Source organism: Cryptomeria japonica, unplaced genomic scaffold, assembly GCF_030272615.1.
Source record: "Cryptomeria japonica unplaced genomic scaffold, Sugi_1.0 HiC_scaffold_412, whole genome shotgun sequence".
NCBI classification, from domain to species: domain Eukaryota; kingdom Viridiplantae; phylum Streptophyta; class Pinopsida; order Cupressales; family Cupressaceae; genus Cryptomeria; species Cryptomeria japonica.
Genome location: NW_026729233.1, coordinates 25,879 through 38,817, shown reverse-complemented (window position 1 = coordinate 38,817; position 12,939 = coordinate 25,879).

The following is a 12,939-nucleotide window of genomic DNA, read 5'->3' as shown; positions in this document are numbered from 1 at the left end:
AGCTAGAAGAAGAAGAACCGCCCTACTAGGAGAGACCGCGACCCAATTCACACATCTCGATAGTGAGCCGGCCTACTATTCTTCGAGAGCGAAGGGCCTAGCAGGTCCGATATAAACATGTTCACAGAGCTGCATGCTTATTCGTCAATGCACCTGGGTAAATGGAAAACACTTGTGGTTATCCACCTTTCTTTTTATTTCTCCTGGCAATCCAAGGCGGGGAAGCACTTGAATTGGTATATCCGATTGGCCGAGCTTGGTTAGCCGTACCTGGGTGCATCAAGGTTTCAGAGACCCGGTGATCTGCTTTCTCTGTACCGGAGAGATCCTCGTGCTATCAATCCACCTTGAGTTAGCGGTAGCTGAGTGTCTCTTTATGTCCCCCCTTAGTGAGCTAACGAACCGTTAGTATCCATTTCGACGTCCTCTTCCAGTTATTCCTCCTGAGTTAGCGGGAACTGAGCCGTAACGGGAATATACGCGTAGCAGAGATGGGTGGGCAGGATAGAAGGAAAAAGCCTTTCTTTATTACAGCTTTAAAGAGGAGGAACGGACGGATCCCTCACTATAGTACCCCTTACTGAGTGGAGGTGTGTCCCTGCCCTGCGAGAGTGCTTACAGAACAGACCCACCCTCCCTCGATGAACCCGAGCGAGCCGGTACGCTCTCCTTCGCTGGAAGGCGGGATAGATGCTCTTTTTGCCTGTTCGTCTTTGTTTCATTTAAATGGTAGGTAACCTTGGGCTTGTACTACAGCAAGCCAATAGCCGTCCTTTCTCGCATCCAGATCACTCCAGTCATGAGGCCCCAATGCATAGCCCAGCCTTTCTAGTTCGATAGAAGCGAGGCCCCGTAGCCTATCCTTTCGGGGCATGGGAGTTATAGCGTATTTCTTGTTTCTCGACGCGTATGAAAGGCACCCCGCAAGCTTAATCTACGCGGGTTGAACTGTCTTCCCCTAAAAACTAACACCTTACGCGGGTTGAACTGGACCGATCATGCAGATGTGTTTCTGCCGGCTGACCACGCTGGCATTACCGAGGGTGAATTCTGCGCATGCTTTGCTCGGGTTCACAGTAAAAGACCTTCCGTGAGGAGACCAAACCCACCCCAGATGGTGAACTAAGAGGAGAATAGACCTGCCGTGCCGATGAAGAGGAAATCCTCCCCTTCCTGCCGATGAATGCATGCAGACGAAGGGTCGGAAAATGGGTCACCTTACTTTCACCCACCCCATGATGTCCTCCCAGCTTACCGTCAGGAGTGAGGAACCTCAGCCAATTTACCCGAACTGGTGAACACTTTCTCAGGAAAAGAGATGGATAGGTAGAGTAGATATAAGAAACATACATGTAACTCAATATTAATAAGTCACTAGTGAAATAAGATAAATAACGTCATAGATAGTCCTTCTATCCCTATCTATCCATAGTGTATCTCTAACGACTTATTTCAGTGTATCTCCAACGTGGCACTAACTAACATATCTTCGGTTATTAATTGATGAATAGATATTAAAGTAGGGCATTCTATTGAAATAACGTAATAAAGAGAGATACTTTCGTTACGGCTGAGTTAGTCTTTGAGAGGGCCCCTTCCAGTGAGCTCACGAACGGATCCCCTTTGAATGAGGAATAAATAGGGGTGGAAGTGAAACCGAACGGAACTGATCTGCATCTGCAGCGTGCTCAGCGTCCAGTAACGCCTGCGCTGCTTCTTCTGGACTGGAAGAGAAGTGCTTCCCTTATCAATATCCCGCCTCCCGGCCAATGGGGGGGCCCTGCGGTGTAGTTCACTGAGCCAACCACGGGATTCTGAGGCAGAGGAGCAATTACTCCACTTTCGTGTATCCCGTTCGTGATAGGTAGGTGTTTGCGCCCATCTCCTATACATATACGGCCTCACGACCCGGGGCGCCACTTTGCTTTGATTGATTTATTCACGAGTTTTTCGACACCCGGTTTCTTAAGGATTCGAGAAGGAGGCTGTACGAGCCAGAATGCACTCCGGCCGGGGATCACTCACTAGATAGAAGACAGAACTACCCCAGCACACACTCCAACACCTTAACGCCGCTTTCTATAGTTATATGGATATAGTTCACTCCCACACATACCCTCATATCCAAGAACATCCCCATCCCATCCTAGTGATCAGCATCAGGCCAGCCACAGTCATAGTCAGCAAACTGGAGAGAGAAGATCGTGATACCACCCCAATATCGAAAGGAGAAAGGGAAACCTCGATCAATCCAATCCCTACTCCCCAGGGATACTATCTACCTATCTTCTGCTTCCCATTCATACTGGGATTCTACCTATCTTCCCATTCCTAATGGATGTCTCCGAGGCCATTACCATTCATCCATCAACCTCTCATCTTCCCATTCCGAGATCTCGTCTCATTCATGTCTCTGAGGCAGGCCACAACCACGCTACTCTCAGGGAGGCTCCCAAATTGAGTGGTGTACCAGTTACTTGATATTACCTGGCCCCTCCCTGAGAGTCCCCCCAATAGATTCATTCTGCCAGAGGGCGGGCATGAAAAGGAGTTGGTCACTCCCGTATGGTCTCCTTGGGCTAGAGTGACCGGCCAAAGCCATTTGGTGTATTGGTTTGTTCGCTCGATCTTCACCCCAGTATGAGAGCAGATTATAGGTACTAGGAGCGGAGACCCGACATCAGTCGGCGCTCTCTTCGCACTCAACCCCTCCATACTGCGAGAACGAAACTGAGCTTATGAAGAGTGCATTCTCTCAGCTCAGTAAAGAATCGTTCCTCTATATCTGTAAGTAATTACGCGCATGCCCCGTTTCTTTCCTTCCTCTTTCAATAGTACATAACTCCGCTCTTACTTTACGCACGGAGACCAAAAGTAAGTGTTTATATAACGTATTGATTGACTCATATTAGGTAACAGCGGGATAGAATAAGGCCAAGGAGAATAGCCAGAGTATAATATTACTTACTGGGCAAAGGCCCCTAAAATTCTATGGGCGCCTTCCAATCTTCCCTTATTTAGCTCTTTGGGGTTGGGGCTCTGGCTTTTCTCATTGGGGATTGGAAGCAGGGGTACACCTCACCATGGTTTACCTATGGCTCATGCAATCTGACTGTCTGTAGAAGATACCCGGATTGCTTCGGATCAATCATTTCTGACTCCAAGCCCATTCCCTTCCCAGAGGGGATGGGTCCCTTCCACTCCCTGAACGGAGAGAGGGGAAGGAATGAAATAACCTCCTGAACCTCGGGAGGGAAATGACTGTGTGGCGCCATCTTGGGGAGTGGTTAATGAGAAGGCAGAGCTGTTTCTACAGACAGACAGTGAGGGGAGATAGGGAGATCCCCACAATGGCTCACCAGTAATGCTACTCTTGTCTTTCCAAGCCGGAGTCAGATCGACCGGAAATGAGATAGATCGCGCTTGCTTCTTGGTTGGTTAGGATAGCTATTCCCATGAAAGAGAGAAGGTCACCCTTCTTCCTCTTTCCCAACCCTATTCCCCAAATATATACCCATTTGATCATCCTGTATAGGCTATCTCGGTCTAAACGGGCATCGAATATGTAGGAGACTTAAGAGCTTTACAAGAGACTTACGATCAAGACAGATAGACGTAGTTAAAGAGACTTACATTATATATGAGTCACTGGTAGGGTATATGATAGATCTTTATTTATCGAAGGACGTAGGATCGTCATGGCAAGGCCCTTACACGTTACAGAAGGCATGGTAAGGCCCTTTCACGTGCTAGCCCCCCTCAATTTTGATACGGCGAAAGGCCCTGTCTCTCTCATCATTATTCATTTCGTATCGACGCACTTTTATGGAAAGCGAACAGATAGGGTAATCCTATTTATATCGTATTGTTAACTGAGTTATTTATAGTTTCCGTGGTGGTGTGTTCTTTCCCTCTTTATTCTATCTATAGTTACTTTATTCTATTTACGTTATAGAAACATTCGACCAAAGAGCCAGCCATTCAAATCATACTTTCTTTCCTCTCCCGTTGGTCGAGTGTCTAAAGACCCTGGTGTACACTTCGTTACATAAGTCCCGGGCTTCAACTGTAGCAAAATAAATAGGCCCTTGCAGCTACATAATAGCAAAGCCCTCCCTCGGAAAGTAAGGGATCCCGGCATTCGTAAATGTATCTATAGAGTGATTACTTATTTCTCGAGAACTTATTTCCCGAGAACTAATTACCGACCGAAATGCTTCCTTACGTTAATGAGTTAGCTGTGGTCACCGTTAAGACTACTCCTTATGTATGTTCCACCACTACTATACTATTAGGCGACTACTTTCGTTATAGGCCTATACAGTTAGGTCTTAATTAGTCAATCAAGTATGGGCCATTGAAAGAGCTATTTAAGCACATCCCTGGACCTCCACTTGCCAGTATCTAACTATAGACCTCGCTAACTCTTTACTTTAACGTAAACTAGTCTCTTATTTCGGGCCTGTGATCGGGTGACTCGTTTAAGAGTTTCCTAACCATTTGGTTTTATGTCATCACCACCCGGGCCTTGTTCAAGCAGAAAGAATTAGACAAGGTAGGTAGGGCCCCAACCTTCTATAGTTGCGGGGTTCTAGAAAGAGTCAGACTTTCTCGCTACCTATTCAGTCGGGTTCGGGTTGGATCGCCCTACCTCTATAGTGGAACTGAATTGATCTATCTTCGAATATGGCCTATCTATAGTGGGGGTTGGGCCCTATCCACCCCGATGAACCCTACGCGAGGTTCTAGTGATTGAAACCCCATGCCCTATAGAAGAGTAGGGCATTCAGAACATAAATAAGAATGAGCTACAATAATATGAAAGGGGGCCTGCCTAGGGCTGGCTACGCTTGATAGTGATAGCTACGCTTGCCTACCTAGTTTTATATAACATATAATAAGTAGAAGAGTGTGGGAGGCAGCCTTAGCCCCCCACCCAGCCCCACAGCGGTTAGTAGGATTCCTCAATTAGGTATCCCCTCCTTGAGAATGAAATGATTAGATACCCCTTCAGTGGCTCTTTCTTTCACCTTCGGTCGAGGTAGGTGCCGATAAACGGAATGATAGTGCACCTTCATTATGGGATACATACATTCAGTTGGTTGGAATTCCTGGCAACCCGCCGGATGGCTGCTGGGAATGCCATATTCGAGAATAGATAGACCTCTCTATGTCCCGAGAACTCCATCCAAGGTATAACTTTCTTCACCCGGCGGGAATAATTAATGACGTTGCCTCGCCTCATCGCTTAATACTCAATCGGGCAGGCCCAGGCTCGAGATAGTGTGCGGAAATTGATCGGACATCGACGAATCGCTTCAAACTAGTAGAATATTCCAATACCGCTGTCGTCGGGGTTTAAGCATTAAATAATCTCATATTGTTTCGGTCGGTCTCAGATCCATATTGAATTCATTCAATCATGTTGGTCCAATATAATAGGTAAACTGTCAACCTCGGGATGTTAACTAGTTAGGTTAGCCACCCCCATCGATTACCTCTCATATTCAACTAGTTCAATAAATATGAAACCCTATTGAATGAGTGAACTATGAACGTGCCAGACCAAGCTATTGAATAAATGAGCTTTCTCTACGTATGTGTACCATCTTATAAAGTAGCTATTCACGTGTGCACATCTCTTGACCTTTTTAGTGAGTGAGCTATTCGTATCTCCAACCAACCTTGACCTGCACATCCCAACCAATAATCGCTAATTGATCTCCCTCGGATTGGTGTTTGAACTCTTGCCTGTTCTTACCTCGTCATTTATTTCTTTCTTTCGAATTTGAAAAGAAAAGAAAAGATCTTACTCCTCTTGAAGGCTAGAAGCGGATGGTGGGGTAAGAACTAATGCAGGCAGGCTTCCTTCCAGGAACTATGGATTCTAAGGCAAGGCTTTCAGACAGAGAAAGGAACTTACTTTCAAAAAGTTGGCTAGAAGCGGATGGTAGGGCGGTTGCTTTCTTGCTTGCTTGCTTTAAGCAGTAGTTGCTTGCTTCCTATGGATGGTAGGCTTTCTCTCTTTCTTCCGGATGGATGTAGTTCTCTCTTAGTTGCCCTATCCTCCTATGGCGTATATACGATTTCGTTCTAAGAATTTGCCTACCCCGCAATGCGGTGGGTGGGGAGTTTCAATTGGGTAGGTGAGTATAGAAATGTCATCAAGAGAGGAAGGGGGGGCGGACAACCAAAAGAATGCCCAACGAATAGTAGGGAACATTAATCAGCCTGCTAGCATAAGGTGGGAGCCCTTCAAATAGTAGGGGGCTGCTGAGCTACGACCTACCGGTGGTGCTCCATCCCCCACCCCCGGTGGGAATGTTCGAGTAACGACTAGCAGGATAGCATTACCGAGGCAATAGAAGAATATGGATTGTTCGGAAAGAAGGCCCTACTATTCTAAGGGGCTTTCTTAATAGCAACTGGATGGCCCTCACTTGATTGTTGGTTCAATGCCTGCCGTATCGAAACAGGGAGTAGACTAGTTGGGAGGCCCAAGAAAGGCAGCTTCAGAGCGGTCCACTGTTCACGCTGTACCTTAACTTCCTGTCCTAACTAAAGTAGGTGAGTTATCCATCCTGGGGGTGTAAAGGGCGGCCCACGGTTGGAGCCTAACTCACTGAACCCTCGGTTGGAAGGTATAGTTATCCTCATCACTTTCTACCGGTTGCTACCCCCCCGCCCGGTTGGGCCCATGCAACTATATTACATTAGCCAGTTAGGTCCCTCGGTAGTCCAGTAACGAGTTTACACTGTTACCATCCTTTGTTCCCATCCATCCGGAAGGAACCATGCATCCTCTTGCCCCGTTCGGAAAGAACGTTAGGTCTCGCCCAGAGAACAAAAAGGATTACCAGAAGGCCATCCATGGGAGGGAAAGGAGTAGGATGGGAGGTGGTAGTTGATGAGATCGAGATTGAGTTCCCCCATAGAATTGTAGGGCCCACCCATATGATTAGGTGGCTGGAGGATGGGATATTGCTCCTCGTCGGGTTGGAAGGAAGGTTCAATCTACACCCCCGGTGTGGGAAGGTGAGTTAGCCGGTTACGGATTAGTTGGAGCCGGTTCCAGGGGGTGAAGGAATCTCTTGTCCGGGGTGAAGGAATCTCTTGTCCGGGGTGAAGGCTGGACCGGCCCTACTATTCTAAAGGGGATTAGTTGACCCGACCGAGGCAACGCCCTCTCATATAGTTGCCCTGGATTAGCCACTTTAATTCCCAGAGGAACTACCTGCTCTCCGAGCCTCAAAATTCTATGGGCATTGTTTGGATGGCCGGGATGAAGTTGAGCTCATTAGGAAGGGTAGGGGTTAGCAGAGAGAAAGCATGGGCCAGGAGATAACGAGGGAGGGAGCCGAAGAGTGAAGAAGGAGATAGCCGGACTCTCCCGGTTAGCTGTCCAACTAGTTGGTGGTTTCCTGGGTTCAGCTGTTAGCAGGCCTTCCGAACAATCCAATGTTAGCAGGATTAGTCTATCCAGCCAGAGAAGTAGTAGGGAGTGATAACGGTCTTTAGCTATCCATCCTTCCAACCGGGGGTGTGGCCAGTTAGACTTCACCACCGGTGTGGGATTAGCCATCCATAGGCCCTTCCTTTCTTAGGCAATAGGATAGGCGGAGGTATGTGACGTATAGATGCTTTCGATTTCAGATAGTTTCTTTCCAGATATTGTCTTTTTTTCTATACGTAACATGCCCCCGGAGGAGGGCTAGTGCATGCACAGGCTGAAACATGAATCCGGCCCGCCTCCCCCTCAAATTATATGGCCACCTCTTTCAAAGCTAACTGGAGATGACTAGCTCGAAATGGATTGGCCCTACTATTAGATTCTATTCTATTCTATTCTATTATCGCGTCTACCTGGAAAATTGAACAAATGCATAACCATAAATTTGGATCGCCCCGCGACACGGTCCCTCCCAAGCTAAATGTTTGTTTGGAAATTGAACCAATTGAAAAGCTAACTAGCTTCGCATGGCAGGTGGCATTCTTTTTTTTAACCCATTGCCTGCTTGTCTACAATTCTATGGGCAGTGGATATTGCAGCGGATAATTCGAGCCAACAGCGGATAATGCAGCGGACAGTTTGGCAGCGGATAATCCAGTTTGACAGCGGATATTGCAGCGGATACGGAATGCATTTATTGAAAGCGGGCAACCCCCTAACAATTATGTTCAGATATTGCCCTACTATTCTATTATTCCCTACTATTCTAAAGGCCAAGAGATGGGTGAGGACAATTATTCCATTGTCAAGTTAAGGCTGGAACCATTTGATCTTGATGAAGCAATTATTACGGACCCCTGCCCTAACAACCGCCCTACCCTAACAACAACCGGAAACCTACGGAAATTACCGAGGCCTATCCAATACCATCCCTCCTAACGTCGGGCTGGTATTGGGCCTCGGGGATTGCCAAACCCCATCTTGTTGCAAAGGCAACTCCTAGTGTATTTACTAAAGGAGGGAAACCAACAACAGTTTTTTTTGACCCTTGCCCCTATCCTAGCCTAACAACCAGTAAGACAGTTTTGATTGATGACTGATCTTGCCCAAACCCAAACAAAGGAATACAGTTGTTGGTGGAAGGAAGGTACCATTATAGAAAGGGACAAAGAAAAAGAGTTTTCATTTACAGCTTAACAACCTGTCTTGCCAGAACTCACAAGTGTTATCTTGGCCATCGATAGGGTAGAAGGAAGGAAAGGGACAAATAAGATTTTCTTTACTGAAGCCGGAACCTGTCCTTGCCAGAACTCACAAGTGTGGATTGGGCAAGGGAAGGAAGGAAAGGGAGAAAGATTTTATTGAAAGCCGGACGGAACCGGCCCTAACGAAAGGAAACAAGGAATACAGTTTTGATTGATGACCGATCTTGCCAGATTGATGACGGATCGATCTTGCCTAAAAACCTGCCCTAGCCTCTAAGCCGGATCACGCATGTCATTCATGTTACGTAGATGATCAGTGAGGTACACCTTCCATCTGGAAGTATGGGTTCAAGTCCCATTTGATCAGAATAGGCATAGAGCGAACGCGACTCCTCTTCCGGAGGGAGGGGATAGTTCTATGTCGGCCTTTCTAAGCAGCAGCCCAAGGGATAGATGGGCCGGTTATCGTTTATCGCTTATCAAAATTATGGCTATACTCAGGTATACTTAAAGGGATAATACGGTTGAAGGAATTTTGGATGATTGAGAGGAAAGGATATAGTTTGAGGATTGCCTGAACGGGCCAAACCCTCTCTATACAGCCTTAACTCTCCCCTCGGGGGGTACCGGCTATACCCAAAGGTACTCTGAGGCAGTTAGTGGACATAGGCAAACGGGCAGAACTCGTTTTTCGACTATCTAGCGAGGGCTTGAAAATGATCGCTAAGTAGTCGAAAAACGATTTATGCCCTGCACTGACTAGTTCGAAGTAGAGTGAACATCCACTCGCGACACAAAAGCGATTAGCGGTTATGGAATATTAGAGTTGTTATTCTATATGGAAAGTGGAATATGAGTTCGGTGGAATGAAGGGAAGTGTGTTAGATGTTGTGTTCGAAAGATTATAGGTTTTATTATCATCTGGGTGGGATAGATAGTAAGCGGTGGGTCGAGTGAGGATAAATCGCCAAGAGTGGTCGGTAGATTGATAGGATCGCTCAACCTAAACCAACCCACTCAATAGCCAGTTCGCCCCACACTACTATTAGACGCCTCCCACTACCCACTATCTAGAGCCGAGTAGTGCCTTTTTCCTCCACCGAACAACACCGCTAATCACTTTCAATTTGCAAGCATCGTCCCTGTACCCACCCCTTCTAGGGCCTGGTAAACTAGTAGCCTTCTATTCTCCGATCCTGAGAATAGAGTGGGCAATCTCCTAGCTAATGTTAGGGAATGCCTCCATTGAGCGCGTTACTTCTCAACTGACGGGAATGCGGTAGACGACTCAATAAATAGCGTGAAAAAAAGTTGAGCGGCAGGATACCAGCGGCATTCTCTAAAACAGGGGATCTTTCCCTCCGTTCCCTTTACGAAAGTGCCCGCGCCTCGAGCCCACCGTAGCGGGGACGCCCTTAATTCAATCCCTGAGCTGTCCATGGATCTAATCCCCAATCCTGCTGTGGGTTCCCTCTCTGTTCCCACCCCACCACCAAAGGCCACCCCCAGGGGTCTTTGAGGGGCGCAAGGGCGGAGGTTCTCCCAGCTTCAAGAGCTTTGTGGCTAGCAGGATCAAAGACTCCCCCTCTATCCTCCTAAGCTATCCCTTTTAATCAGAGGGGTTTTGGTAACTGGCTATTAATCTGTAACCAACGTAATCTTACCGAACTTGCTACCTCCCCGGCCCGACGGGACGGCAACGGGGGAGGTACGATCGTTGGGAGAGGATTAGATGCCCCCCACGGACCACATTCTCGAAACTCGGGTAGGTGGTGCTACCCAAGTCCCTAACATTTACATCAGACCTGGCACGGTTAAGGCCCGCTCCGCAATTATACCTCCAGGCACGAGGGCCGCCCGCCATTGCCCGTTCCCACGGGGTTCGGTCGAGTCGGTTAGAAGCTGAGCCATATGCCCTAGACAATGGTACCTATCTAACTAGATGATCTATCACCATAGACTCATCCGGTTGGCTTAGTTGAGATTCTATACGTAACATGATGACCTTACTTATAGATTAATCTCAACATTCATGAGGAAGCCTGCCTGAGCAGCTTTATCCATATTAATTGTAGCTATAGGACTTATGGATTCACATGTAGGGAACTATAACTAGAATTGTTTGGCTTCATTATCTGCTGGTCCCTAAGCATTCTCCGCTGCAATATACGCTGTTTGGCTTCATTATCCGCTTCTCCTAAGCTATTATCCGCCGCTCCCCTTCAAATATCCGCTGCCCATATAATTGTAGGGGCGGGGGAACGAACATAATTTGAAGCCAAAGCCCTCTCCCCGGGCCTTCTCTCTTGAAACCTACCCTTACCTTACCTACCACCTTCACTTCCCTCCCCAAGCTACCTACCCAACTTAACCTAGCCTATGTAGGGGGGGGCAGGTGGCTATAGTGGAAAGTCCCCTTCCTCTGCACGCACCAAGTGGAAAGTCCCCTTCCTCTGCATGCACCAACCCACCCTCGTTTCTCAAAAATGAAGGGTTCACCCACCTTCTATATTCCTAGAAAAGGGTAGATCTTTCCTTAGAATTCCACATCCTTAAAGGCATTCCTTTCCTTCAATATTCTCTTGCTTCCTTCTTTAAGTTCCATGCATTCTGGATCTCATCTCATACTTTCTGAACCTGATTCCTTCTCTTATCCTTTCTCATTCCAATCCTCCCTTTCTCACCCCATCCTGTAAACAAGAAAATCGAGCAATATCCCAGCAGAGAACATCGGTTCTCTTCTTTCTGAGGCGGATAGAAACGTTGATCGGAAGGGACGGATACTTCTATCTCCTCTGAGTTTGAGAGGGAAGGTTTTCTCGATTGGCCTCTAATCATTGGCCATTTGCCGAGAAAGCAGTAAGTCGACCACTCGGAACAAGTTTGACTGAACGGAGGAGGGGAACGATCTCCTTCCTATTTCTCCTGCTGCAAAAACCTCGACTGCTTCTGCTTCTTTAGCGGCACCTAGACCAGAGGTAAGGCGACCTTGGAATTGAGGGGGTAAGGCTGGGTGGGTGGGCCCCTACTATTCGCGAGGGTAGTGATAGCTAGTCGCGGAAAACAGTTGATGGGAATCAGGCGGTCATCGGGCAGAGATCATTTCATCAGCTTTGAAGGCAGTAGGAGGGAGATCCGGACTATGCTGGGTTTGGTCCAACCATCCATTCCGGACACCCACAAGCCTCCCTCGTAGCAAGGTAGGGCATGGCTTCTTATTATTAAATAAACACGGGGAGATGATAAGCCGGAGGATATACAATTGAATCAGATAGGGCATCAGCAGAAAGGGATACTTGCGGTTAGCAGCCTAGAATCCCCACCCCTTTAGAATAGTAGGGATCTACCTCCAGTCAAGATTCTAGAACTATTTTAGCAGCCCCTTACTCCCCCTACCATAAAATGTCGAGGGTTACTCTAGCAGGTTAATTAATTGACTGGGGTAGATTAATGCGCTTGCTAGCCCTTTATCATGGTAGGGGCCAATAAAGCCCCCGCAATTAATCCCCCCTTTCTATAGTTTTTTAAGGGCCCCCTACAATTATATGGATGGACTGGGGGGGATATAGTTATTTACTGAGTAATTAACCAGGTTAATATTGTTGCCCCCTACAATTCTATGGGCCCTGCGCTGATTAATTAAGAATAAAGGCAAGGGAGGATTATTGATCCATACCGGGCATCGGCACAAAGGATTAGAGGATCGGTGGAAGAAGCTGGATCGAATCCGAGTGCAATAATCTCGAGAAGAACGGTGTACGAAAGGTATAAGTCTGTCCAATCTCCTGCTTTTTGATCACCGGCAATTGTAGAGATGGATGAATAGCGAGGGAGTGGTGGATGGAATAACAAATAGAGTGGTGGATGGCTCGACGAACCAACCAACCTTCATTCATCAGGGGGCCGCCATCGGGAATACATGAACACTCGACGCATATCTATTCGGGCCGCCATCGGGATTTGTAACCAATATACCCCGCCCCGATATTAAAGGTAGGTCATATTCGGTTCTAGGATGGCGCCCCATCCCCTTCCTCCCTTTAGAATAGTAGGGGAAATGTCGAGAGAAATAACCTTTATTTCATCCATGAATCTCATCCCATCGAGGAGGCAGCTAGGTAGGGGTCGTGTATTTCAAGGGTAGGGAATCAGGCAATGGAGGGGCTCGATCACCATCTTTTCTTTCTGGCCCTACAATTCTATGGGCGGCGGCAGGGCAGTCCGTATTTAATCCATCTCCTCATTCCGAGGTGGGATCGGCTGTAACGAGAGGCAGGAAAGTCC